The 26932-nt window shown below is 49.2% G+C and overlaps 1 protein-coding gene across 4 annotated transcripts in view; it reads left to right on the top strand.

Annotated features, from left to right (window-relative positions):
- Window positions 1-26932, top strand: part of GTPBP8 (GTP binding protein 8) — a 630806-nt gene that overhangs the window by 589 nt on the left and 603285 nt on the right. The window lies entirely within an intron of this gene.

The raw sequence follows: 26932 nt of genomic DNA, 5'->3' as shown, positions 1-26932 counted from the left end.
CTGAATAAACACACGCACACGCTGATCTGCATTCGCCCGGAACTGCCTCCCACTCCAGGGGGCGGGGCTTTTATTTAGCTGCCCTACGTCACCGCGCTGCGGGACGTAGGGCGGATATAACATTCCTCCTTTTATTTCAAACCAACCTAACAAACAACATAAACAACATGCTCAACTATAAACTCCTGCCACTGTTCTTGGCTTAGCATACATAGTCATTCAGCCTCGCAGGCGGTCTCGTGGTCTTTCTCAGACTGTACCGCTTCGCTTGGGGGCTGTCCCCGCTCGGTTCGTAAGTCTGCTCACCTTCGCTGCATGTGTCCTCACTGCTGGGCGGTCTCGGTGATTGCCAGCTGCGATCCCCTGCGGATTCTTCCTCGGGGTCTTGCGCCGGCCCGTCGCTGCTTTGTTGCTCGTTGTCGTCGTGAGGCCCCTCGCAATCCGTCCAGAGATGCTGGGGCACGGGCTTGAACCAGGAGGCGTTCCTTGTTACTTTCTGACCTCCCCGGGTGACAGTTATCATGGTCCCGCGCCGGTTGCTGATAGTCCATGGCAGTTCCTCGTACCTGGTGTCTAGCTTGGATTTCGTGGGGTTTCGCAACATGATTACTTGGTCACCCACTCTGTGGTTTGAGGGCCTTGCTCTTCTCTTGGCGCTCATGTGAGCGTTGGCACGTGTTCTCCTCGTTTCCACGCGTGCATTGTCGACGTCGTCAGGGGTCCTGCTTGGATGATGGGGAATCGATGAGTTAATGATAGTTCCAAACATAAGGTCAGCAGGTGGTATGCCCGTGGTGCTGTGGGGGGTGACCCGATAGTTCCTTAGGAACCGGAATAGGTCGATCCTCCACGGGCTGGCGTTTGCCTTTGATACTCTGAGTACCTTGTTGATGGTCCTCATGAAACGCTCGACGTCCCCATTAGCTTTTGGCCACCTTGGCATGATGTGGTGGTATTTAATACCCAGTTCCTGTAGGTATGACCTGAATTCCTCCCCTGTGAACGGGGGTCCATTGTCACTCTTAATGGTCGTGGGCAGACCATGGGTGGCAAACATCTTTTCTATCACCGGGATGACCACTTCCGCGGCGGTGGACTCCAGTATCTCGACCTCTGGATAGCGTGAGTGGTCATCGATTGCCACCAGTAGATGTAGACCCTCTCTGATTTTGCAAAAGTCAATGCTGATCGCTTCCCATCGTGCCCGGCCACGCTCGGCCGATAGGATTGGTTCTGGGTCTGGTGGCCCACTCGTTATTTGGCAGGGTAGACATGTGTTCACTAGGTCCTCAACACGATCGTCGATGTGAGGGAACCATACCCTGTGTCTGACCCGGGCCTTTGTTCTTGCGAGCCCTTGGTGTCCTTCATGCGCTAGGGCAACTATCCTGTCTTGCAGCCTTGGGGGTATGATGATGCGGTCACCCCTTAGCAGGAGCCCTCCCTCAGTGATTGAGAGGTCTTGTCGAACCGTGAACATGCTTGCTAGGAACTCCTTGGCCCCCTTGGTTCTGTTGCGTGTGTGCGACATGAATTCTTTCCAGTTGCCTGACATGATGGCATCTTTTACCAGATCGCAACAGGGGTCATTTTGGGTTTCTGTTGCAATGTCCTCAATGTTTATCGCTTTGGGCCTCATGGTGTGGACTACTTGACAAATGTGTTCCTCCGTTTCTTCGGCGACTAGCACTTCCTGCTGGGTGGCTGGTCGTGGGTGTCTCGACAGGAAGTCCGCGGGGTTGCCACTGCCCGGTTGGTAGACAAGTTCGAAGTCATACTGCTGGAGGTGTAGCAGCCACTTGGTGATTCTGGCTGGTGGGTGCGCCGATGACCCAATGAAGATTGGTAGTAGGGGCTTGTGGTCGGTGATTGCCGTGAACTTGCGCCCATATAGGTACATGTGGAAGTGTCGATACCCCCATAGAACGGCGATTGCCTCCTTTTCTATATGGGAATACCTTTGTTCCGTTGCTGTGAGCGCCCTGGATGCATATGTAATCGACCTTTTTGTGCCCTCTTTTGTGACCTGCATCAGGATTGCTCCAAGTCCCACTGGGCTGGCATCCACAAATAGTTCTGTCGGGAGGTCCGTGTCGTAGTAGGCCATCTTGGTATCAGTTGATAGGGAGTCTTTTATGCTCTCAAATGCTTTCTGGTATTCGGGCCCCCAGTCCCACTTGGTACTGGCCTTTGTTAGCTCCCGCAGCGGTTCGGATAGGGTTGCTAGGTTCCGAATGAATCTGCCACAGTAGGTGGCCATTCCCAGAAAACTGCGCACCTCGGTGGGAGACGTTGGGGGACTGGCAGCTTGGATGTCCGCCACTTTCTGGGGGTCTGGTGATATCCCGGTGCGGTCGAACCTGTATCCAAAAAAAGTTATTTCTGGTTTTAGGAACTCGCACTTCTCTCGATGAATTGTGAGTCCGGCGTTTTCCAACCTGCCCAGTAGTGTCTTGAGTCTTGTGATGTGTTCCTTGGTGTCCGGTGCATGTATTAGGATGTCATCGCTCACGTTCAATACCCCTGGTATGCCTCTGATGACCTCCTGGATGGTCTGTTGAAAAACCTCCACGGCCGATGATATGCCGAAGCTCAGGCGCTTGTACCTCCTCAGACCTAGGTGGGTTGAGAAAGTGGTGATATAGCGCGACTCTCTGTGGAGCTTAAGCTGGTGGTACCCCGCCTTTAGGTCTACCTTCGAGAACACACACGATCCAGTGAGGTCGGTGATGATTTCATCAATTGTGGGTGTTATGTGTCGGTCTCTTTTTATGGCTGCATTGGGCAGGCGCATGTCAATGCAGATCCGGACTTTTCCGGGCTGTTTGGGCTTCCTGGTGACCACCATCGGGGAGACCCACGGTGTTGGTCCCGTGACTTCTTCAATAATGCCAGCGGCTTCGAGTGACCTTAACTCCTTCTCAACCTGTTCCCTCATGTGGAACGGTGTCCGCACGTGGTTGCACTGATTGATCAATGTGTAGTTTGATGGTCTTTCCCTTGAGACAGCCTATCCCCTTCTGTAGCTTGGGGTGTTGCCTGAGGAAGTTCTCGACCTCGGACGTGTCGTCAATGTGGCATATGAATTTGACCACGCCCAGGTCTTCAGCCGCATCTCCACTCAGCAGGCTTTCAATTCCCGCCCTGACAACATAGATCTTCGACCACAACTTCTGTTTGCCATGCTCAAGAGTGGTGCGGAACCTCCCGATGACTGGTAAGGGTCTCCGACTGCCGTAGGCAAATAACCGAGTGTCTGTGGACTTTAGCTCGGGTGGTGGTACGAGGGTTTGGAAAACGGTGGTTGGCATGACGTTTACCGAGGCCCCCGTGTCAATGGTCACCTGTATGTCCTGGCCTTGTATGTTGACCATGCATTTTCGTCGCCTGGCGGTTCTTTTCGACGGTGCTGGCCCTTGGTTCAGTGTCGATACTAGGTATACCTTTCGGCCCTTTCCTTCGTTCTCCGTGCCTGCTGTTTGTCGTAGGGCTGAGAGGTCATCCCCTTCCTCTTCCGTCGAGGAGTTGACTACCGCAACCCTCCTCGCGCTGGCTTGTTTCTTTTTTTTCGATTACCCTTTTTCCTGCGGAGGCTGTAGTGGCGTGTTCGCTGATCTGCACACTTTCGCGTAGTGATCCTTCCTGCCACATGCTCCGCACGTGGTGCCTTGCGCCGGGCAGTTTCGCCTTCCGTGCCTTTGACCCCCACACCATCCACATTCTGTTGGTCCTGGTGCTCGAGGCTGCCACCTGTTCTGGGTGTAGCCGCTGCCACTTTCGCTTCTCGTTGATTGTCCGAGATTTGAGCGACCATCGCTGTGGAGAGTGACGGCTGGAGTTTTTGTAGGGTCGCTTCCATGTTGGCGGCCCTGGAGTGGGCAAGCTCCCTCTGTCGACCCAATTCCAGGATGCGTTGTAGAGGGATTCCCTTTTCACTGAGCACGAGACGCCTCAGCTTCTCCGAGTGAATTCCATTTATGATTTGCCTCCTAATCTCCCTTTCAGTGTTCGTAAATTCACACGACATGGCCAGCTTCCTCAGCCTCGTGTGGTAGGCGTCGAGAGTCTCATCGGTGGCCTGGATGGTCGTGCAAAAGATAAAAGTTTCATAGTCTGGATTGAGTTGCGGGAGAAAATGTGCTGTTAGCGCGTCCTTTGCACTCCGGTATGCGTCTTGGCCGTCATCCACATCCAGGGAGTTGAAGATGCGCAGCACCTCGTCGCCCACGCTGAGGAGTAGATGCGCTTTCATCTTTCTGGATGACGTGATGTCCTTACATTCCATGGCCATCTCAAACTTTTGTAGCCATAGCTGCCATCTGGGCCCACTGGATGATGGGTCTGTGAATGGGTCGAATGGTTGGATCAACGTCGACGAACTCCCCTGCGTGCGAGGCGGTGGTGACGCCATTGACAGGTTTGCCTCCATCCTGGACGGTGTTGAGGGTCCAGGTGTAGATGACCCAGTCGCCATGGTGTTGCGTGCGCTTGGTCAACGATTCTCCGCCCTCTGGGTTCGTGCGCACCCTGTGGTGAGGCAGTGTCCCACGTGGTGACAGTTCCTACCGGCACTTGTGCTCCGATTGATTGGCGCTTCGTGGCCTGTGTGCCATGCAGGAGACGTTGTGCAGGTGATGACCGGGAGAAAACAAGGGAAAAAAAAATTTCACCCCCTGAGGATGAGGTGTGGGAGGGGAATGAAGAAAAAAAAAATTTTTTTTTTTTTTTTGGGGGGTGAGGGTCACGTGATCGTGGGGGCCCCCACCGGGTGTCCAAAAATTTACACGGAGCGTCCGTGTGGCATCCGCGTGTGAAATGGTGGTGGAGCGCGTGGATGCTCGCTCACTTCCTCGTCGCCATTGTTATAAGCTGTTCTCCCGGAGGCCCAGCACAAGGGGCTGGCTCCGGTCCAGGAGGCCGCGCGGCGTGCGCAGGAGCGCTGAATAAACACACGCACACGCTGATCTGCATTCGCCCGGAACTGCCTCCCACTCCAGGGGGCGGGGCTTTTATTTAGCTGCCCTACGTCACCGCGCTGCGGGACGTAGGGCGGATATAACAGTCAGTTTAATTTATAATGTAATTTGTTTACTTTTCAAGGCTAGCCTATGTAATAAATGGCATCCTCGTCGCCAAATGTAATAAATGGCAGAGGCAATGGAATATATTAAATATGTAGTTTTAATGTAGGGCCCCCGGAGCACAACAGGACTCAAAGGAAAACCTCTGTAGACTAACCAGAACTCCACATTCTAGATTGTTAATACATATACAGATTTTGAACTATACATTCTACATTACTCCATAACAGCCTACAAAATAAAGTATCATTTAACCTCGTGAAACATGCTTTATATGAACAATATACATTCATATTGGTCAAGAACTTTAATTGTTCTAGGAAAATGTAAAAATACATTATGGTCCGGGCCATACCCCCATCCTGAGTGGAAAGGTACGGTAACAACCTGCAAAGTAACATGAGCCTAAACAAATATGCCTTGGATCTTTGGATATCCCAAGCATTTCCTATAACATGCACTTACCCCTTACTCCTCCACCCTATCTCTCTCTCTCTCTCTCTCTCTCTCTCTCTCTCTCTCTCTCTCTCTCTCTCTCTCTCTCTCTCTCTCTCTCTCTCTCTCTCTCTCTCTCTCTCTCCACTTGCACGTTCTGAAGGCTCACAAGGCCTAGTAGGTCCGCCCCTATCTTTCATTTTTATATCTGATTTTACTCCCATGCTCCCTCCCTGTGGGCCCCTTGAAACATAATTTACTTGTATAACCGCCTTAAAAATTAACAATAAAAAAAATAAATGCTGCGTTATGCACCCCTCTGATTTCTTATTAATCACCATTCGTATCTTAGAAGGCATATCAGTCCTTCCCTTCTCAATAGCCTTCTCTCTGCTCTGTCTGGGCCTTCCACCTCCAACCCCTCTCATTGTAATGCTCTACTGACGCAAATTAAGATATTAAGAAGCTGTTTTGAAGAACTCAGTGAGAATCATCAAATTAAAGTGTCATCTCTAAGTGTTGGGAAGGCTTTGATCCTGCAGGCTGGGCCGCCTTAGTGGCTGCAACGCCCTGAGGGGAAAAACAAAAATGTGGTGTCTCCCCTCCCCTGAAGTGCACCCCCGGTCAATGGCAACAACGGTGATACCAACGTTTTCAATAGGTGCTGATCAGTTCCCTGTTCTCTGCTCCCGAAGGTGGAGCGCATTTAATTTGAATAGGGTGCCTGCCACGACTTCTCCAACCACGCCAGCTCGGGGAGACCATGAAAGATTCCCCCCAGCTGGCGTGGTGGGGGGCTAATGGCAGGGCCCCCCACCCCTAAGGCCGGCTCTGCCTGCAGGCAGACAATCAAAGATGGGACTTTTCCCTACCACGGACAGGTTGCGGGATGTGGCACCTTGACCAAAAATCAGTGAATTATCACAAAATGCAGGGCAGCTGGCCACCCTAGGAGGTGGTCTCCAGGGTGTCTCCTGTCGTTATTGTTCCTGGCTGCCTTTCTCTATCTTTTTACCACTGATGCACAATTTTGTGATCCTCATGGAGATGGGTGTTGCGCGGGGCAGGACTAGTGGAGTGAGGGGACGTTTCAAAGGAGATGCTACATTGCCTCCACATCCCTCTTCCTCGTCGGACTACTTTCCTCTGAGGCCCTGTCTCCATTGCAGGAACCCATTTTCACTTTATTTTATTATGTGGTATTATACCTCCCACTTACCCATGAACCCCACTTCTAAATTTCCTGTCCTCTGCCAGGAATGTATTTTGGGTGTGGGGCACCGGGTAGCACCGATTGCTCGCCCCTTGGTGCTTGGTGGGTCCCCTGAAGGGGCAACAGGTCCCCTTTTGTGGGGTACGCTCCCGGTTTACCTGCGGGGCTCAGGCTCACCTCTGGCTCCTTGTGGAGCATTGGGGCTTGAGGATGGAGCTTGATTGACGTCTAGGTCCCAGGTCATGGGGCCCGGGGCTTCCTGGTGAGTTGCGCTGCTGCAATGTATGTTTGTGGGTGGGCACTGTTTCTGGCAGCCTGGCTTTCGTCCAGTGTTTCTTTCCTGCGGCCCCCTCCCTTGGACCGCCACCAGTGGGGGGGCTGGCTCCGGTCGAAGGGCGACCTCGGTGACCTTGGCTGCTTGCTCTGTACTTGGCGCCCTCGCGACTGTCTGGTGTTATTGGGGTTTCCCACCCCCTCCCTGGGTGGCCCTGGGTTGGTGTCGGCCCTCTGGGGCTGTGGCCCCCAGGTGACGCTGTGTGGCGCTTGCTGGTGGGGTCTTGCTTAGGCCTTCTGGTGTAGTTTTTGGGGGGGTCTTCTGGTTGGCTCTTCTGTTCTCTTGTCCCGGGCGGTGTTTCTGGTGCTGTTGGTGCTGGGCTCTTTGTGGCGTGTTGGGGGCGATGCGCCGATGGCCTTCCTCTTCCTCCTGGGGTGCTGGTTTGGATCCCATGCAAAAAAAGTTGAATGGACTCATCCAACTAAGTCTGGCGCTCTCTGTGAGAGCTCTCGTGGAGCTTACTTGTTAATTCTGGTGTAAAGTTGTGCAAGCTTACTTAGAGTTTTCATTACACTAAAAATCTGTATATGGATTCCATGGTTGATGTCCAGATGGAATTAAAAACGTTATTTCGAAAGCATTTCTTAAATTGCAATTTATGAACCACTAGATATCTTCAAGCAAGAAGCAGGCTTTTGGTTTTTCATATGGTTATTTTAATGCCAATGCATTTCAGAGCGAATCTCCTTCTTCAGGGCGTTAACCATACTACTATATTCAACTTATTTATCAGTTACAGACAATCTCTCTAATGAATAAACAAATTAAAGGATTCAACAAAGGTTGCATTGGTCCCAAAAATAGGGAAATCACAAGTCAAATAAGGTACAAAATAGGTTCAGAACGTTACACAAGTCCATATATGTCAATACCACAATCCATCATTTTGGAGATAATAAAACAATATGTGAAAAAATAATTAGGTAAATAAATAAAGATGTACATACCATTCATGGTAATTCCCAAAAGTCAGAAAAAATGGTAATGGGGAAGAAAATAAAAACATGGCATCCTCATTAGATAAATGTTTCTCTGAAGTTATGTAAATGAGCATAATGTTCACAGTGCTATGCATGTCTGAAAAAAGGTCAAATTACCTTTGTGATTTCTTGTGGTGCCTAACACCATTATCAAGTATTGAACTCAGTACATTCTACGGTTCAACTGCAAGTGATCTAGACAGAAATAACATGTACTCAATAAATTGTTACTAATCCTTAAAGGAGGCATATACATGTCGCCGTGTGCTTTCAAGCATAAATACGTGGCTTACCCGTTTCAATACGCTCTTGTATATTCCCTCAGTCTATAGCCGTTCTGTTGAGAAATAATGGGTTGGCCTGATTACACTATGGGCGTTGGACTGACTTTCTATATCTTATGCTCAACGAGCGGGCAGATTAGACTTACCCTAGTGTTCTCAAATTGCGTGGGGAACACTGGTAGAAATTGTATTTCGGGTTGCCATGGTAACCCCGTTCGGCGTTCGCAAACGTGTGGCCTGCGTAGCGACGCCTCGCGTCCCGTGTCCCCATGGAGGAGACGGGACAGTCGGGATGTCCATGTCAAAGTTAGATTGCGTGAGTAGTGGAGACGTTCTGATTCTGTTTGTTACGCTCGCAATTATGTTTACATGAATATAACATTGTGTTGTGGGTGTGCTCGAGACTCTAATGTCACATGTCTGCGTCATTGAACTCATGTTCCAGATAAATGCATCTCCCTGAGTGCAATTTACATCTGTTGGTTTTCGGGTTTCCATGGTAACTCCGTTTGGCATTCGCAAATGCGTGGCGCGTGCCCTACGTAGCGACGTCGCGCGTCCCGTGTCCCCATGGAGACGGGGAGAAGGGACGGTCGGTGTGTCCATGTCAAAGTTAGATTGCGTGAGTAGTGGAGACGTTCTGATTCTGTTTGTTATGCTCGCAATTATGTTTACATAAATATAACCTTGTGTTGTGGGTGTGCTTGAGACTCTAATGTCACATGTCTGCGTCGTTGAACTCATGTTCCAGATAAATGGATCTCCCGGAGTACAATTTACATCTAGATATTTATACAAAAAGGTAATAATGTACTAGGGCTGTTGTCAGATAGGGTACATAAAATCCCTGTCTGAACTAACGCCCGTTTCCCCTTTCCGCACTTGTGAACGGTTATACAAACTTAACTAGGCCGTAAGTTATGGCAGTGAGTAATTAGTGCATCAATGCATAATAGTACGTTCATTCTTTGCATCAGTTATACATAATTGCAAATGCTTTCCTTAATACACTTATAGCCCACTTAGGTGCTATATCACATCATAGAAAATAAATTCAGAGAACATTATCCCCAGTTCGTGTACCCCTCATAGCCATGTGGTCAAGAGCCTGCTTATAAAAAGCATGCCCAGTTGATTTCTTCATTCAATCCTCATGGGGTTAGGCACCCCAAATTCTCAATCCAATAGCATTCTCTCCTGTCAAGCTTTGTTTGAATGTTCTCATGAGGATCATTACTTTGAATTACCTCCAATACCATAAAGAGAATTTGTGATAAATTATGTCTCTCTTTGAGCCAATGTCTTCCGACTGCAGAGTTCAGGTTCTTATTACGTATGCACGAGCGATGCTCGTTCCAGCAGAGCTTTGCTTTTCTCTGGGACTGACCCACATAGAATTGTCCACAGGGACACTTAATGCCGTAGATAATGTTTGTTGTGTCACAGGTGGCAAATGATTTCAGCATAATCTTTTTCCCGGTGTGAGGGTGGTTTATAGTCGATCCTTTCAGCACATAACTGCAATTGCTGCAGTGTAGACACGGGAAAGTTCCAACGCGTTTGGTGTCTAGTTGTTTCTTTGGTTGTCTAGTTTGCACCAGGCTGTCTCGAAGGTTTCTGCTGCATTGATAGGCAAATGTTGGTGGTTCTTTGAAGAGTTCCTCTGTCCTTTGATCGCAGGATAACACTTGCCAGTGCTTCTTTATAATTGATTTAATGCGACTACTTTGTGTTGAAAATCTAGTGACAAATACCAGTGATGGTTCAGCTTTCACTTTCCTTGTAGCTGTTAATAGTTCATTTCTGTTCTTTTGGTCCACCTTGCGTTTTCGATCTGCTATTTCTTCCTGTTTGTATCCACGTCTTAAGAACTTCTCACTCATTTCCTGGAGTTCATTATCATAATCCCTCGGGTCGCTGATGATGCGTTTTACTCTGAGCATCTGGCTATATGGCAGATTTTTGATTAAGCTTGGTTCGTGAAAGCTTAGTCTGTGAAGTAAATTGTTGAGATCTGTGGTTTTTGTATATATGTTGGTCTTGTATTCATGTTCCATGGATTGTACATTTACATCAAGAAAATGGATGCTCTTCTGGGAATGTTCGTGAGTGAACTGAATTCTTCCATCAATTGTATTCAAATATGTAAAAAATTCCAACAATTTTGCCTCTGTTCCTGTCCAAATACCAAATATGTCATCTATAAAACGAATCCAAATAGCCAAGTGTGGCTTCCATGTTTGATGACTCAATATATGATCTGATTCAAATTTGTGCATAAATGTGTTGGCATATGAGGGGACCATCGTGGCTCCCATAGCAGTCCCTGTTATCTGCATGTAAAACTGATTCTTGTATTTGAAATAGGAGTTTGTTGATATGAAGCGTAATAAGATAATAATAAATTCCTTATTCGCTTCTATGTCACCCGTATTGAAGAGTAATCATTCAATTGCTTTGGATCCCTCCATCAGACGTTGCAGCCTTACCCCCAGTTGGGGCTGCCCAGAGGGTCCTTTTTCCTGGCGCTCCTCTGCTGCTGGGCTGTTCACGGGGCATGGTGCGACTTCTGGGTTTGCCATGCTCCTGTTTATGGTCGCTCTCTCTCGCCCTCTCACCCTCTTCCTTTCCTTCCCCATTGATGGCTCTTTCAGTCTCTGTGGGTCTGCGTCCTCGCCTGCCTGGCGGACCGTTTTCGCTGTTGGCGGTGGGGGCTGCAAGCGCTGCTGCTTCCCTTGCCCTCTGTGTTGGGACTGATTTTCTATACTCTGGCTTGGTGGACAGATGTATAGAAGGCCAACCTATATTGCGACAGGGACAACTCTGGGAGCTGTAGCCAAACCAGTTCAAGGTAGCAGTGACGAGAGGTCTAGGCTAAGTCTCAAGAGGTGGTGAGGTTGTAAAGGGTCCACAATGAGAACACACAATGGAAATCACAGATTGCACTTAGACAGTTATTTATTTATGGCCAAACATCACTATGAAAAATGAATACTAACAGGGAGAAGTATCACATAAAACTAATAATAGATTACAAATATACAGTCACTAGAGTAGGGCATAATACAAATGAAACCCCCATTAAAAGAAAGTTGAGATTAATGTATGCACCACCGGTCCACAGAGAATTAACCTTAACTGCAAAGGTCCTTCCCTAAGTTGTCTGGGGCCTTATGCACAAAAGTTCAGGAAGAGTTCTGACACAGTTTGTGATGCAAGAAAACATGAAGGTCTCTGGGGTCCAGTGAACAGTTCCAAGGGTTAGAGGACAGTTTATTCTAACTAACAAAAGTGTCCCCAACTTTCTTTAGGCTTGCATGAGCAAGCAACGGCAAAGCCAAAGTATAGTAAAAGTTTTATAAAAGTTAGCAAAACTTTTAAAGGGAGTTTAGGGGTAGGTAAGAACCACTGTAACTGACCCTCTGAACTCCGATTCATCACAGGGCTTGGCAGGTCAATGGAAGAAGGTCTGAGGTTGCTTTTCCCGCTGTCAGTCTCAGTCCTTGATTCACAGGGGTTGCAGGTTCGAGCAGATCTCTGGTCGATGTCTTTAGCTGGTGCAAGTACTCTCGGATGAAGAATGCAGAAAAACACGATACAGGACTCCTCTCAGGACTGGACTTGACAGTGGTCACCGCAGCACAGCGATGCAAAGGGACTCACTTGTCGTGGTCAGATTTTCCCTCCTATCTCGGCTCCCCTTGATGCTAGGACTCCAAATCTTCGCTGACGTAAGTATTGTAGGACAAGCCGAGTATCCCCCAAGTTCCAGGCCTCAATGTGTAACAGAGACATCGACAGCACGGTAGCCCAAACTCCAAGCTGGTCAGCCACAGGACGGTCCCAGTACTCTTCTGACGGCTCTTCTTCCCTGGGTACCGAGCAGACGTCAGGAATCGATGTTACCTCCACTCCAAGTGTCAGGAGCCGGGGTTGGGGCAGAAAGAGGTGTGGGGTTTGCCAGTGAATAATGGAACTACAATTCCCATTAGGCTAAGGGGATTGGTGTAGTTCTTTATGCGCGCCACTAAGCAGCTGCAATTAATTGCAAGGCATGCTTATAACGGCCGTCCGCCCGTGCTCCGGTCCTGATGATTGTTGTTGGAGAGCACGGGTGGCAGCGGCGGTGTCGGCAGCAGCGGTGGCAATGAAAGCAGCAGAGGCAGGCTTTCAGAGACGGTGAGAAGGGCAGGCGGACGCACTTCACAACCTCTGACGGGAATGCAAAACTTAGCATTTCCAGTCGCTTGAGGAGAGTTGCGCATGAAAAGAACCGGCTCGCAGCGGTGAAAGGAGCCAGCAACGCTGCAATTTTTTGCATCATGTCTTCAGGTCCGGGTGCCTTCCGAGACGCCCAGACATCCAGTTAAGTGGTATTTTCTGCCTTGTTTGTTGCCAGGGCTTTAGTTGCCTAAAATCCCACTTCAGTGTTTTCGGAAGCACGCATTATGTGCCTTTGGAGGATCAGTTGTCTTTGCTGAGTCTTTCTGCTTAAGGATTGTTTTGGTTTACACCCGCAAGACATTCTGTTGGTGAAATTAACAGAATGGTGTGTCTCGGGAGGGGTGGGAAAGGCTGGAGGTGTTGAGACAATCATAGAAGAGTACTGCCACACAATGGTTCACCTCCATCATCGTTACGCGCATGTCATGCACTGTGCTATGTGTATTGCCTGTGACTTCTGCTGGCCCTTTTAGGGCCATGTGTCATTGTCACAGTCACTGCAGGGAACTCCCTGTGTTTGTGCCATCATGCTTATGCAAGCTTAGGGTATGTGTATGAGTTTCATGTGTTTTCAAGTCAAGGGCACTAATCTTCATGTTTCATGCGTGTCTCTCATTAAGTTCCAAAACATTATGGTGTACAGTAGGCTTGAGGAATTATTAAGTCAGGAGTATGTTTTCGGCAGGCAGGTTCCAGGAGTAGTTTTGAGTTACTTTTGCTATGTATGCTTGTTTGTTTCCCTTACCTTACCTTTGTTATTCCATCCCCTTTCCCTAACTCCGTCTTCCCCCCATTGGCTGCCACGTGGTTCCCTGTATTATTCATATTCAGGGGCCTGTGCCACCACGGTAGGAGGGTCAATCTATTCGGCTCCTGTGGTTCGGGAGAGGGGATTGATTTCCCCCTGCGTATGCATTATTGACACCAAGGGTCGCAGCTCCCTCGCAGGATTGCTGAAGATCAATAGCAAGACAGGGCTCCTCCAGGAGAACAGCAGGAGTTGGTCGCCAGGCCTCCTTCAGATGAGTCTCCGGTCTCTTCACAGGTCTCACAGCTGGACATGAGTCTTGGCTCCTTCAGGTTACTCCAGGATCTCTCTAGAGCGGGTGCAGGGGTCCTCTTCTTATCCCAAAAGCCAGATAAGAGCCGAAACTCCGAATAGCAGAACTAGCCCCACACACACCCTAGCAGTGGTCCAGTCAGGACTACTAGCGGGAACACTCATGCATAACACTCAGACACACTGAAACCATTTTGTAGATTGGGACCAGACAGTCCCAGGCCACATCCTGCCAGCAAACACACATAGCCCTCCAGTAGCCCGTCAAAGCCTCTGCTTTCCCGGGCACTGGAAGTTCATATAAGGATTTTCCTGGCCTCACAGGCCAGGAAGAAGGCTAAAAAACAAGATGTCCAAAAAACAAGCGAAAAACCTTGTGGCATGGCCATGTTTGGTCACTAGCCATAGTTACTAGCCAAACGCAGTAAACCCGTAAGGTTGAAATGAAAAGCACCAAAAAATGGTAAAAAGTCACTGTTGCCACCAGCTTGTCCATTTAGCACACCTAGAGTAACCAAAAACCCTTTCAGTGTTAGTCTAGGGCAAAAACAAAAGTGTACCCCATTGTACTGCATTGTAAGATGCCTTGTACAATGATAAAAGTTACCATTTATTTATTTGAATTTATAAAGCGCCCAGCGGCCCGTGGGCATCGTGGCGCTGTTACAGAATATTCACTTATGACATGGTACAGATAATTCATAGGCAGTGGTACAGGTAAAAAAGAAACATGACAGCGTTCCAGGGTTACATAGGAGCAGTACATTTGGCAATAGACTAGTTGAAGAGATTCGTTTTTAGCACCTTCCTGAAGGTTGTGAGGGATTGTTCATTTTTTAGGTTATGTGGGAGCGCATTCCAAGCTTTTGGTGCTAGGACTTCAAAGCTTGTGCCGCCCGCTTTGGCTCTGTTGAAGGCTGGGACGGAAAGCAAGCGAGCGTATTGATCACGTATTGGTCTGTGTGCTGGGGCTTGGTGAATTCTTTCTGCTAGGTATGCAGGGGCTGTCAGGGCAAGGCATCTGTGGGTGATAGTGAGGGCCTTAAATGTAATGCGTTCCTTGATAGGGAGCCAGTGGGCGTCTTTCCTTGCCTGTGTGATGTGCTCTCTCCTCGGGATGCTGAGGGCGGCTCTGAGGGCGCTGTTTTGTGCCATTTGAAGTCTGTTGACGTTATTTGCGGAAGTGACTAGTAATGTTACAGTAGTCGAGTTTTGCGCCAATTGTAGCTCTCGCTATGTTAAGGCAGTGTTTTGGTGATAGGTGAGGTTTTGCTGCATTTATGATTTTGGTAGTAAGTGCGGCTGAAGATGAGATGGCACTAACTTGCCTGTCCATTGATTAGGGGGAATCTAAATATACACCAAGAGTTTTCACTGCAGTGGCGGCTCTGATAATAGAGTTCTCTATGGTGAAGGAACTATATTGGTCGTCTAGTTTTTTAGGGATTCTTTTGGGCCTACTAGTAGGATTTCTGTCTTTTCCCCATTTAGATACAGCCCATTAGCTGCCACCCAGGCCTGGGTGTGTGCATAGATCTTCTGGAGGGTGTCAAGATCTTGTTCATAGTTTCCTGTCAATGGGAGAAGAATTTGAGTGTCGTCGGCATAGTTGGTGAAGGCTGTGCCGAAATATTCTAAGTCACTGAAAAGAAGAAGGGTGAATAGGTTGTAGAGAGTGGGGGAGGTACAAGACCCTTGTGGCACTCCGCATTCGATGGGTGATGGCGAGGCTGATGCATCGTTGGAGAATACCCTCATGGCTCTACCCTCTAGGAACGAGGTGATCCATGCAGTGGCTTCTTGTGAGAAGTGGGCAGTGTCAATGAGGTGTTTACACAGGATCTTGTGGTCAACCACGTCAAAGGCCGCTGATAGATCCAAGAGTAATAGGAGTGAGGTTTTGCCTTTGTCCATGGCTTCAAGTAGTTGGTTCCTGAGGTCTAATAAGGCTGATTCAGTACTGTGACGGGGGCGGAAGCCGGATTGCCTTTTACCTAGAATGTTATGAGTTTCCAGGTAGGATTGGATCTGTAAGTAGGCAGCCTTGTCAAGAATTTTCAACAAAAATGGTACAGTTGTGATTGGACTGTAGTTGTTAGGGGCGTCAGGGTCAAGGGTGGGTTTCTTTAGAAGTGGACGTACCCAGGCTTCCTTAAGGGCAAGCGGGACTGTGCTGTTGGCGAAGGAGGCGTTGATGAAGGTAGTGATGAAAGGGGCTAAGGTGGTGGCACAGTCTTAGACTATATTAGCTGGGCATGTGTCCCCTTTACATAGAGAAGGTTTGGTCTGTTTCATGATCTTTAGGACTTCAGGGATGGTGACTTGTCTGAATGCAAATGGTGTGTGTTTGTTTGCGCCCTGCGGGGTGTCTGGAGTTCGTGATATTGCCGGAGGATTTGTAGTGGGTGATGGCACTTTGGGCAGTTTGTCAAATTGGGACTTGATTTTGGTCTGAAGTGTTTTGATTTTGTTTAGCATGGCGTGCTGGATGTTGTTAAACCATGTTTCGTGTTTCTCGGTGGGTTGTGTGGAGGTGGGGGGAATTGTCCGTTCGTTGTAGATGGAAAATAGTTCCTTCGATTGGGAGTTTGCTTTTTCAATTCTGGAGTTGTAGGTGGCCATAAGTGATAAGTTACTAAAAGTAGTAACAAACTAACAGGACTAAGGGAAACAATGTTTCCCAGTACTGACCACACAAAGGCCGTGTCAGTTTCCCTATAACAAATTAGCAAAATAAAGTGTAGTGAAGCTTAAGGCACTGTAAAAAGTACATGTCAGGATAAAAAAAGAAAAGCAAAACATTTGGGCGTCCATAAAAATGGAAGGAAAGGTGCAGTAAAGAGAAATCTTTCCTAACACTCTGTGCATGTGTCGACGTGTCCTACATGGCTGTCTCTTCCTTAGGCGGCTCAGCGGATCCTTTTGTGGTCTCTGCTGTTTGGTGGCTCCTTGACGGTGTGGGTTTGTGGAGTCTTCTGGGCTGTCAACGAGTTAGTGGGTTGTTGTGGGTCCTCTCCTCTGCTCGCCTTCTGAGCCTGGGTATGGGTTTTTCCAATTGCAGCTCGGGGTTCATTCCCTCCCTTGCGCTGCTTGCCCTTTGGGGTCGGGGGGCCCTGCCGGTTCTCTGGCCCCTGTTCCCATTGGGCCCCAGTCATCCTACGGTTCCTGGTCTCCTGTTGTGGGCTAAGCCGGTTCTCTGAGTGCATTCCTATCTCCTTTTTCCACTGCTCTACCCAGGTGAGCGGCCGTGCTTTTGGCCCCAGTGGGGGTTTGTTGCCGGCGACTGCTGCTGTGCTGGTTCCTCTGACTCACCAGTGTCTTAGGTTTCCTCCCCACTGGGATTTTTCTGTTCCTGTGTCCCTGGGTGTGACTGGCTCCTCCTGGTTCTCTTTGCATTGCTCTGTTTGGTGCTGGTGGTGGGGCTCCAGATGGTGTCTCTGCGGACATTTCCCTCTGGTTTTTGTTGGTTGCATAACCGGGGCGTTTTTCAGTTGTCACTGTGAGGGTTCAGCTTTCGGTTCTGGGTCCTCCCTTTGGGTTGTGCTCGGCCCCTGGCGGTTTGGCTGCGGTCAGTGGCTCCCACTGCAAGCCTTCGCTTGTTGGGGCTTCCGTTTCCCCAATGTGGATAGCTGGCTAGTCGGGCCCTCAGTGGGGTCGCCTTCTGCTTTTTCCTTGGCCTGCCGGACTCTCTGGGGGGATCCTGGTATTTCTGAGGGGTGCTGGGCTTCGGCCACCTCCCGGCCATTTGGCTTTGTGCAGAGTTGACCTTGTCCTGGGGTGGGGTCAGAGTGCGGTGGGTGTCGTTTGGGGGTGATCACTTGTTACCCTCCCTGTTAATGGTGTTTGTTGGGGCCCAGCTTGCATCCCTGTGGGACTAGTCCTCTTGCCCCTGGCGAGGGTGCAGCTGCTTCTCTTGGTTCTCCGGCTGTGGGGGGCCCGTTGAGGCTGTGTGATCTGTGGGGCAGACCCAATCCCAACATGCAATAAGATTTGACTTTGGGATTTTCACAATTGTATAACAATACTGGTTACTTGCTTCACTTGTGAACTTCTAGCAAGAACACAGTCATTATCAGGATAATTGTTTTTCAATCCAAAACCTATATTCTTTCTGGTTTGGTTTAAACTGAACTTCAAAGTGATTAAGAACTAATTCATGTTAATGCTCAGTTTTGTTTTATATTTTTCTTTCATGCACTATTCTTTGTTTTTATTGTCTGAAGGACTCCACACGCAATATTTGTATGTGCTAATTATATTATTGATTATATATGTTCTTACATGTTAGACTTCACCATGTGTACTACCTTTTTGATATAAAAGTTTAATTTCAATTCCAATAATTTTTCATGTTTTTCATGTTTCATTTGAAGGAGTGTCTGAACACACGTTAACGCATGCAACATTTATAACTTGAATAGTTATATAGGTTTGGACCTTGTGAATTACTCCAATTCATTTACACTTCACATGGGCCAACCTATGATGTACCAGGACCTTGGTTTGTTAGGTCCTTCTGCGTCCCCTGGCCACCTGGCTCGCTGGCACCCTGTTTCTCGAGCTCATGGGGGGGGGGGGGACTGTTGCCCATCTGGTGCTTTTTTGTGAGCTGCGTGCTGAGCCCTGTTGGCGTTCAGTGAGTCCCTGGTGGGCCGGGCTGTGGTGGTCGGACCTAGCTGCTCTTCTGCCTTGGCTTCTATGGTCCTTCGGGGGCGCGTTCGGTCCCTGGATGCTCTGGCCTCCCAGGTGACCGTCTGGGGTGTAGGGGAGTCCTCTCTCATTGCCGTGCTTCTCAGATGGTTGGACTCATCTCTGCATGTCATTCCCCTCCTCTTCAGCCCTGGTGCTGTGGGGTGGGGTCTTCTTGGGGCCCTATCGCCGGTTTTGGTGTCTGATTCTGGAGTGACTTTGCCTGCCCGTCCTCCGCACCGTTTTCCATCTTCTGCTCCTGGTTGCAGGTGGTTGGGGCCCAGGGGATTCGTCACTGTCTTCTGGCCTGTCCGGTCCCATGGTTGCACCGTATGGAGTTTTTCTGCGCCTTCTCTTTCTCCCCCCTCTGCCCTGAGGGGTTTGTTGGATTGGAGGTGCTGGGCTTCGGGTTCTCCTGGTTGCCCCTTTTCCCCGGCGGGGTTGGTTCCTGCTCCTGCTTCTTCGGTGTTGGGTCTTTTGGTTGCATCCTGTGTGGTCCTGCCCTCTTGGTTCCTGACTGTGGTGTGCTGTTCGAGTGCTTCCGCGGGCGGTCTGGTGTGGCAGCATCTCGGTTGCCGGCGCTGTCGTTTCGGTTCGGTTGGGTGTTTTTGGCGGGGCTGGGTGGCCTTCTGCTTGGCGGTGGCTGTCCTGTTTGCCCTCTGGGCCTGAGGTCGTTTTTTGACAGTCCGGCTGTCTTCTTCCCTTTGGCCCAGCCGGGGCTGGTGGTGGTCCTCTGTGGTTCCTCTGTCATTGCATAGGGCTTGTTTTATGCGTGGCTTCTGGGTCGGTTGGGTTGCCTGTCCCAGTGCTTGTCCTGGGTGGTTCTGTGGGGGGCTGGTTGCCTCTGGGGCCGTCTTCCAGGGGGTGTCCCTGCAAGAGCTGTGCTGGGTTCCTCCTTGGCCTGCTTGAGCCCATTCTCCGATTCTCTGGTTTTTCTCCTGCTTGACCCCTGGGTGGGTCCTTTTGGTTTTATTTTTTTATTTTTTTCTGTGCACTGGCACTGCTTGTTCAGGGGGTTGGTGTGGTGGTGTTGGGCTTGCAGCTCTTCTGTCTCTGTGTCGCATTGGGACGTCTCCCTGTTGTCTATCCTTTGGTATACCTCAAAGGTAAGTACTGGGACGAGGAAGAGGGATGTGGAGGTAATGATATAATTACTTACCAGTAATATTCATTACTCCTAGTCTTAATTTCCTCATCACAGTACTGACGTCCCTCCTTCCCCTCCCTGGGTGTGCAAGTGGGAGGTATTATACCTCAGAAGAAAAGAAAGTGAAAAGGGGTTCCTGGAATCGAGGCTGGGCCTCAGAGGTAAGTACCGTGCACGTACCTATGAGGCTCTGCCTCTCATACAGGAACTTTTGTTTGCTTTTCTTGGAGCTATATACCTCCTACTTACCCACCATCCTCATTTCTTTTTTTCCTGTCTGACAGGAACTGGCCTCCTTGGAGAAGGCCTTTGGTGAGCAAAATTTGCTGCCTTCTCAGGCGACGTCTCCAGCTGGGCGGTGGCACTCGCCTCGTGAGGTGGTGGCTCCTTGTCTCCCTGTGTGGCTTAGTGGCCGGTTGAGCAAGGGTTCTGCTGCACCCTTGATCTACCAATGGGGCTTGTGGATCCGTTGGACGGCTTGTCTCCTGCGGTCTTGGTCTGCGGTGCTCTGGCTCCGGATGCAGAAGGGAGGCGGTTGGTAAGCCCTCCCTGCCTCTCTGGTGGTGATTGCGCCTCTTGGAGGCCAGCGTTCCTGGCCGTGTGCATTAGCATGGAAGGGTGGGCTCGTCCCTCCCTGCTTCTCCATAACCTGGCTGGGGGCAGGGCCCCCGGCGAGCCTCTCACTTTTTCCTCAATGGAGCAGAGGGGGAGTTGAGCTGGGCCTTCCCAGCTCCGTTTTGGTGCTCTGGCTGGGACGAGGAGGGTGTGGGTTTCCGGGTACCTTCAGTCAGGGACATGCCTAACTGGGGTGGGGCCTCCAGAGGATTGTTTCCTCTTTGAGGGTAGTGGATTGGTTCCCGCCTCCTCTTCTTGGGCCCCAGCTGTTGCTTGGCGACCGTTTCTGGCATCTGCTCTTTGCCGGTGCCACACAGCCTGTGTTTGTTTTCTGTCATCTGCCTTCTCTCTCTATCTGCATGGGGAAACATGCTGGAAAAAGGAAGCATGTTGACACAGATGAGGATTCCTCTATCCTTGGACGTCGGCATAGCAAGAAAAAATGATAGAACAAGTTGGAGCTGAAGTTGTCCCTTTCTGAGAAGGAGATAAAAATCATCATGAAGAAAATCACTGAGGAACTTGAAGGGGCCAGAAGGAAGCAGTGGGCTCGGTCCAGTTCTTCATCTTCCTCCTCCTCCTCCTTTGCGTCTGTCCCTTCATCCGTGGGTCCGGCCTCCGATGATGAGGCTGAGGGGAAGTATCTGGCCTGGGTTGAAGTGGATGCGGTTGTCTCTGTGGTGTGAGATGCTATGGGTTTCTCAGATCCTGTACTAGCCTTAAATTCGGCCATCCACTGATCACCGATATGAAGGCAAAGATTTCGCTGGAATGGCGGGACCCCAAACACATCCTCATGCTCCGCTTTGTGGCCAAATTGTATCCGTTGAAGGGTACAGACTGTCCTTCCGGAGTTGGTGGAGGTGGATGAAATGGCTGCTGAGGAGGCAGCAGTACGTGACTCAGTGGATCGTAAAGCAAACTTGGCTGTGAACAAAGCCATGCAGACTGCCATCTGGCAGTCTGGGCTAATATTTACAGCTCTTATACTGCAGAGATAGTGCTGGGTGGGTTCAAGTGCCTTCGCAAGAATATGGAGGATGATTCGGACTGTGCACTGGTGCTCGCGGACATGCAACAGCAAGTTGATCCTCTTTCCAACCTTTCCTTCGACGCAGTGCAGGCTTCTGCCATGGCCACAGGCGCATGTGTTTCCGCCCATCGTCCTCTCCATCTGAGGGACTGGAAGTCCTATGGATCCCAGAAGGCAGACGACCTGAGACTTCTCTTTGAGGGCAACAAGCTTTTTGGGGATTCCTTGAAGGATAAGGTCCACAAGGTATTCCGGGCAGACAAACATGCTGATCGTTTGCGTAAGAGGCCGGCGCTCTCTGCTGGCCAGAATTCTTTGAGGTCTGCAGCCTGAGGCTGGGGCTCTGGTGGACAGTCTGACTCCTTTCATCATTCCTGGGGTTTCCGTCCTTGCCCTAGGGCACCGAATGCCACGGGCCTCATCAGAAATCCTGACAAACGGCTAGTCAGCGGTCGTCGGCAGCATTATTTCCCGGTGTGGGAAAGGTGGACCTTGAATGCTTAGGCCCTGCAGACGATCCGGATTGAGTTCCTTTTCCCCCCTGTTCAGTCCAGACGGACCATGATGACTATGCCTGGGAACCGGGTCAAGACGACAGCAATGGCTTCAGCCCTTGCTGAGCTATTGCAGAAGAAGGCCATTTTGCATGTCCCCCGATGGACTTGAAGGCCCTCAATGTCTTTGTCAGGGGGTTTGGATGGAGACACTTAAGATTATTACCCTGGTGCAGCGGAAAGACCGGTTGGTGACTTTAGATCTCCAGGATGCATATTTCTATCATGTTAAAACGTAATCACTTGGGGAACACCCTAAGTGCTGCATACTCAACAATAAAATCAGTCGTGACTGTAATAATATGTTAATCCAAAACTGAAAGAACATTTGTCCCCAGCCACATTTTACATGACTACAGGATAGGTTAGTTTACACTTCCTGTTTCTTTCTTTCTGCCACAGGGATATTTACTCACTGGATCTTTGACCATTGGTCGTTTCAGGAAGTGTTGTACCATAGCACACACCATTTGTTTGGGTATGTTATTTAGCCTGTTTTTCTATATATCCTATATCAATACTTTTGGTAGATGGATTATTTTTAAATGTAACTTTTTTAATTGTGTTATCAAATATAAAACAACATAAACCACAAATCCCCTGTCCCCATCCCTCCTGTTCACATACCCTCCCAATATAGAGGTATGGATCTTAACCTATAGATTTCAGGATATGCCCAGTATCCGTAATTGTGTAGACAATAATGCTCAACAAAGTCTCCATTAAGGAATTCCAGGATTGTCCCCCATACTGCATTCCGAGAACATGGTCTTCTCCCCTTGAATCGCGTACATGACCCATTCCAAGGACACAAATTTCCAAAGTTTGTAGAACCAGTCCTTGATATCTGGCGGGTCTCTAGATTTCCATTTCTGAGAAACTACGAGTAAGACCGCCATCTGAATAATATAGTATATTTTCCTTTTATGCTTTGGCCATAGTCTATTGTCCTGTTCAGCCATGCCCAGAAGGCCTTCCCCCTAGTGATCTCTCGGATTGTCATTCAAACATTGCTAGCATGTTATTGTTTACCTCTTCCCAGAACGGCTGTAATTTGGGGCAGGACCACCAGACATTCAACCAGTCCCCTTTCCCCCCAACACTCCCGCTAACATGAATCTGGAATACTCTGAATTATCTTGTGTAAACATTCAGGGGTGTAGTGCCATTTGAACATCATTTTGAGCCAGAATTCCCTGATCTGGAGGGATCTAGTCAATCTGGGGATATCTGACCAAAGGTTTGACCATGTTTCGTCCGAGGTGTTTTTTCCCATCTAGATTGGTACAGTAATTTTGTCTGCAGGGTTTCATTGGTTAGGAATTTGTATAACTTTGAAATCAGATGTCTGTCCCCTGGGTTAGTGGTCAGGAATTTCTCAAATGGTGTAAGGGTTCTCTGTTCTGCTGATCCATTTGGGGGAGTCATCAGCCAGTGGCAAACCTGAAAATAATGTAATCTCTGGTTTTCCTGTAGACCTAATTCATCTTTGATATATTTTATTTGTATCGTGCTCATACACAAGTGTTTCAGAGCGCGGCTAGGCAAGGGAGGGGAACAGGGGAGAACACTGCACAACATAAAAACGATCTTACTAGGCCCAGTGACCTTGAGAACGCGCAAGTGCACAGGAAAGGGAAAAGGGAAAAAGTGCATGGAAGGGGGAGAGTGGAAAGTGCGGAGCAGAGGAGCGCAGATAAATAATAATAAATAAATAGAAAATGGAGGCAATAAACAGTGGTAGTGCAGCCAGCAAGTGGCAAGTGCTGTGTTTAAGGCAGCAGACTGGGTAAGTCTGATAAGTGCAGAAAAAGAAGATAAATGGGGGGTGCTGTATGGGTACAGATACAGTGCCCAGTGCACGGGGTGGCCAGGAGCCGGTGCAGGAAGGTGGCAGGGTAAGCCGGTACCTGGGCCCAGGGGACAGAGGGTGGCCAGGTGCACAGTGCCAAGAGAGAGCAGATCAGCAAGGGAGAAGAGGAGTGAAGGCAGAAGCAAAGAGGAAGGTCTTGAGGTGCTTCTGGAACCAGAGATGGTTCTTCTCAAGTTTTAGAGTGGCAGGGAGGCTGTTCCAGAGGGAGGCCTCAGCCGAAGATAGAGATCTACCCCGAGCTTGTTTCTTTGAAAAACGATTGACCCATAGGGATTTAGAGGTAGAGGAGCAAAGAGCTTGAGAGGGGAGGTATTTGCATAAGGATAGCTGAAGGTATTTTGGACCCAGGCCCCAGAAAGCCTTGTGGGCAATGCAGAGGGTTTTCAATTTAATCCTTGCATCCACTGGGAGCCAATAGAGAGATTTCAGAGCTGGAGAGATACGATCCCAGGGCTTGAGGCCAAGGACAAGTCTTGCAGTCCTGTTCTGGATAAGTTGTAGAGGGCGGAGAGTAGAGGCAGGTAGATTTAGAAAGAGGCTGTTACAATAGTCCAACCTAGAGAGAACCAGAGCTTGGGAGACAGTGAGCTTCTGAGGGAAGGAGAGGAAAGGCAGAGTACCTCTGAGGAGATGCAGTAGGAAGTTTGACTTTTTAGAGACCTCAGAGATATGGGACGAGAAGGAGGTGTGGAGTCAAAGATGACCCCAAGGTTCTTAGCCTGGCAGGTAGTGGTAGGAGGAGGGCCAAGGGAGGCCGGCCAGAACGTGAGGGAAAAGGATGGAGATGGTGTGCCGATGAGGAGGATCTCCGTCTTGCTGGCATTCAAACAAAGATCATTGGTGGCACACCAATCCTGAATGGCAGTTAGGCAGTCGGAGATGAGAGAGGGAGAGGAGGTGGCCGAGGGCAGCCTGAAAATGAATTGTCATCAGCGTAACACTGGAAATTTGAGCAGAAAATGGCAATGCAGTGAGCGAGAGTTGCCAGGTATTGGTTGAAGAGCCAGGGTGAGAGGTTAGACCCCTGGTGAACCCCACAGGTGGAGAGGAAGATAGATGATAGGAAGGACTTCAGTTGTACCTGCAAAGGTTAAATGATTTCAAATCCTTTCCCAAAAACATGTCACAGAATTTCATACACCCCGCTGTTTTCCAGTGTGAGAATGACTAGGCGTCTAAGCCTGGGGTGAATTGTGGGTTAGCAAAGAGCGGGGTGAAGGGGGTGGAAACGTTGTGATTTGTCATGTCGCTTGATACCACGAGTCCTCAACAACTTTCATGATCTCACTCGGGTGTATGTTCCGTGGTCGATCTAATCTCGGTAGCCATAATTATTTTCCCATTCTAGGGCCTACTATTGCTCTTTCCATGTGCCTCCATCTCTTACTTGTGTCTTCTCCAAAACATTATTTTATCACTCGTAATTGTGCTGCTGCTCAATAATATTCTTGAAAGTTTGGGAGACCCCCCTCCCCACCCCGCTGTTTGGAGGAAGCATTAGGGATTTCAGCGCTATACGGGGAGTTTATTTTTGGATATCGTTTTATGTAGGGTGCGGAAAAATGTAGTTGGGACCAGGAGGACCTGAAAAAGATAAAGAACCTGGGGCAGAATTACCATTTTGATAGTATTAATCCTCCCTAGCCATGAGACTGTGAGTGGGCTCCATGTCAGCAGTTGTTTCTGTATATCCGCCATGAGTGGCTGGAAATTTGCTGAGTATAATTCCGCAAGTGTGCGCGTAGTGGTCACCCCCAAAATTCGGATACCCTGGTGTTGCTTTTTTCGCTTTTAACAGATCATCTTGTTTGAGCGGCGGGTTTAAAATTTCGGATTTGGTGATGTTAATTGTTAAGCCGGTGGCACGTCCCACGCCCAAAACCCGCTCTGGCAAACCCATTGGCTAGGTGGAGTCAGGACTCGGGCCTCTAGATCCTGGCATCCTCTTCAAAAGCCTTAATGGGGTCAGTCCTGGCGCTTATGGCGCCAGGCTCATACACCATGAAAAACAATGTGCTTGGGAACTACTTTATTGTATTGTCAGCCAACATGGAGGCATCCATATAGCTTGGTTTCTAAGAACCAAGCTATGTGGTCTAGTGTTTTGGGTGGGGTAGCCTAGGGACTACTTTACCTGGACTATCTTGTTGGGGCTATTTAAACCACACCCGAGCAAGACAACACGCTTCGCGTTACTTTGCAGCTTGCAACGTGACGCTCACCGTGTCCAGCTATTCCCTCGAATCTCGGAGAAGCAGAACCTGCAAGGAGACAAAAGGAACATCATTAGCAGCAGCATCTTACCTGCAGTCTTGATCTTTAAACACTCGCAGCTACTGAGAACAGCTTCCTCGAATCTGCACGCCTCCCGGACAGAACGACCTGAAAGAGGAAGATAGAGGCAACATTAAAGAAAGCAGTAGAGACATTTACAACCATTTGAGAAATTCCTGACCACTAACCCAGGGGACATTTACGAACTGCTCAAAAGGCTTACCTGGCTGGTCGCCTCTCAGCTGGCACCACTCCGGATATTCCACTCACGCTGACGAACACTGCGACCTACAAGGAAGGAAAACACAGGTTAGCAAAGGCAAGACTTTGCAGCGCTGCGCATAGCGCTTACTTACCGCATCATAGCGCTCTTAATGCGCCATCATTTATCAGCGGGGCTCAACCAAGCCAGTTTGCCGCGCTGAAGCTCTGCATACCTAAGCGAGAAAAAAAGAGACATTTTAAACCAAGAAAGGCATGCAGGATAGCAACAAAACTAAAGAACAGCAATAAGACCTACCTGAACAATATCAAACGGGCCGGCGTCGGTGAAGAAACTGGACGGCACTAGCCCATGAAAGACAACACGCCCCTGCAAAGAAGGCAGGATGGAGAGCACGCCTAATTCTACCACAAGGTGAGGAGAGGGCACCAGGGGGACTGAAATCATACGGGGGTGGAGGGAGGATACTTACCCCAGTCGGTCAGTCTTGAACACAGTCCTCCTGTATTTTCAGGCAGAACCTTCCCCGTAGACCACATCAGGGCAAAGCTGAGAAGCATACCAGCGAGTAACCCGGCTGAATGGCGTCCCTGTGGATACCAGGTGAGCGTAACAGCCAGCAACTGTACCAAACCTTTCCAGTTTGTGTAGTGTCGCTGGGAGCGAGACCACTGGGTTGGTGATGGTGAGAAGCATGTCTACATATGCCATTAGTTTGTGAGTGTCTCCTCCTAATGATATTCCCTTGATTGCCTCCAAATGACGTAATTGTGACAGTAGTGGTTCCAGATGTACCAACCGTTTTCCCTTTGGAGGGAAATGGGGCTAGAAGTTGACTGTTTATTAGTAGTCTGTCCGTGGGGTTGATGTAGTTAGCTTGTATCATGGCTATAAACTTGTGGTCGAAGCCCAT

Source organism: Ambystoma mexicanum, chromosome 7p (genome assembly GCF_040938575.1).
Source record: "Ambystoma mexicanum isolate Mex_15411 chromosome 7p, UKY_AmexF1_1, whole genome shotgun sequence".
NCBI classification, from domain to species: Eukaryota; Metazoa; Chordata; class Amphibia; order Caudata; family Ambystomatidae; genus Ambystoma; species Ambystoma mexicanum.
This window is presented reverse-complemented; position numbering and strand designations above follow the sequence as displayed.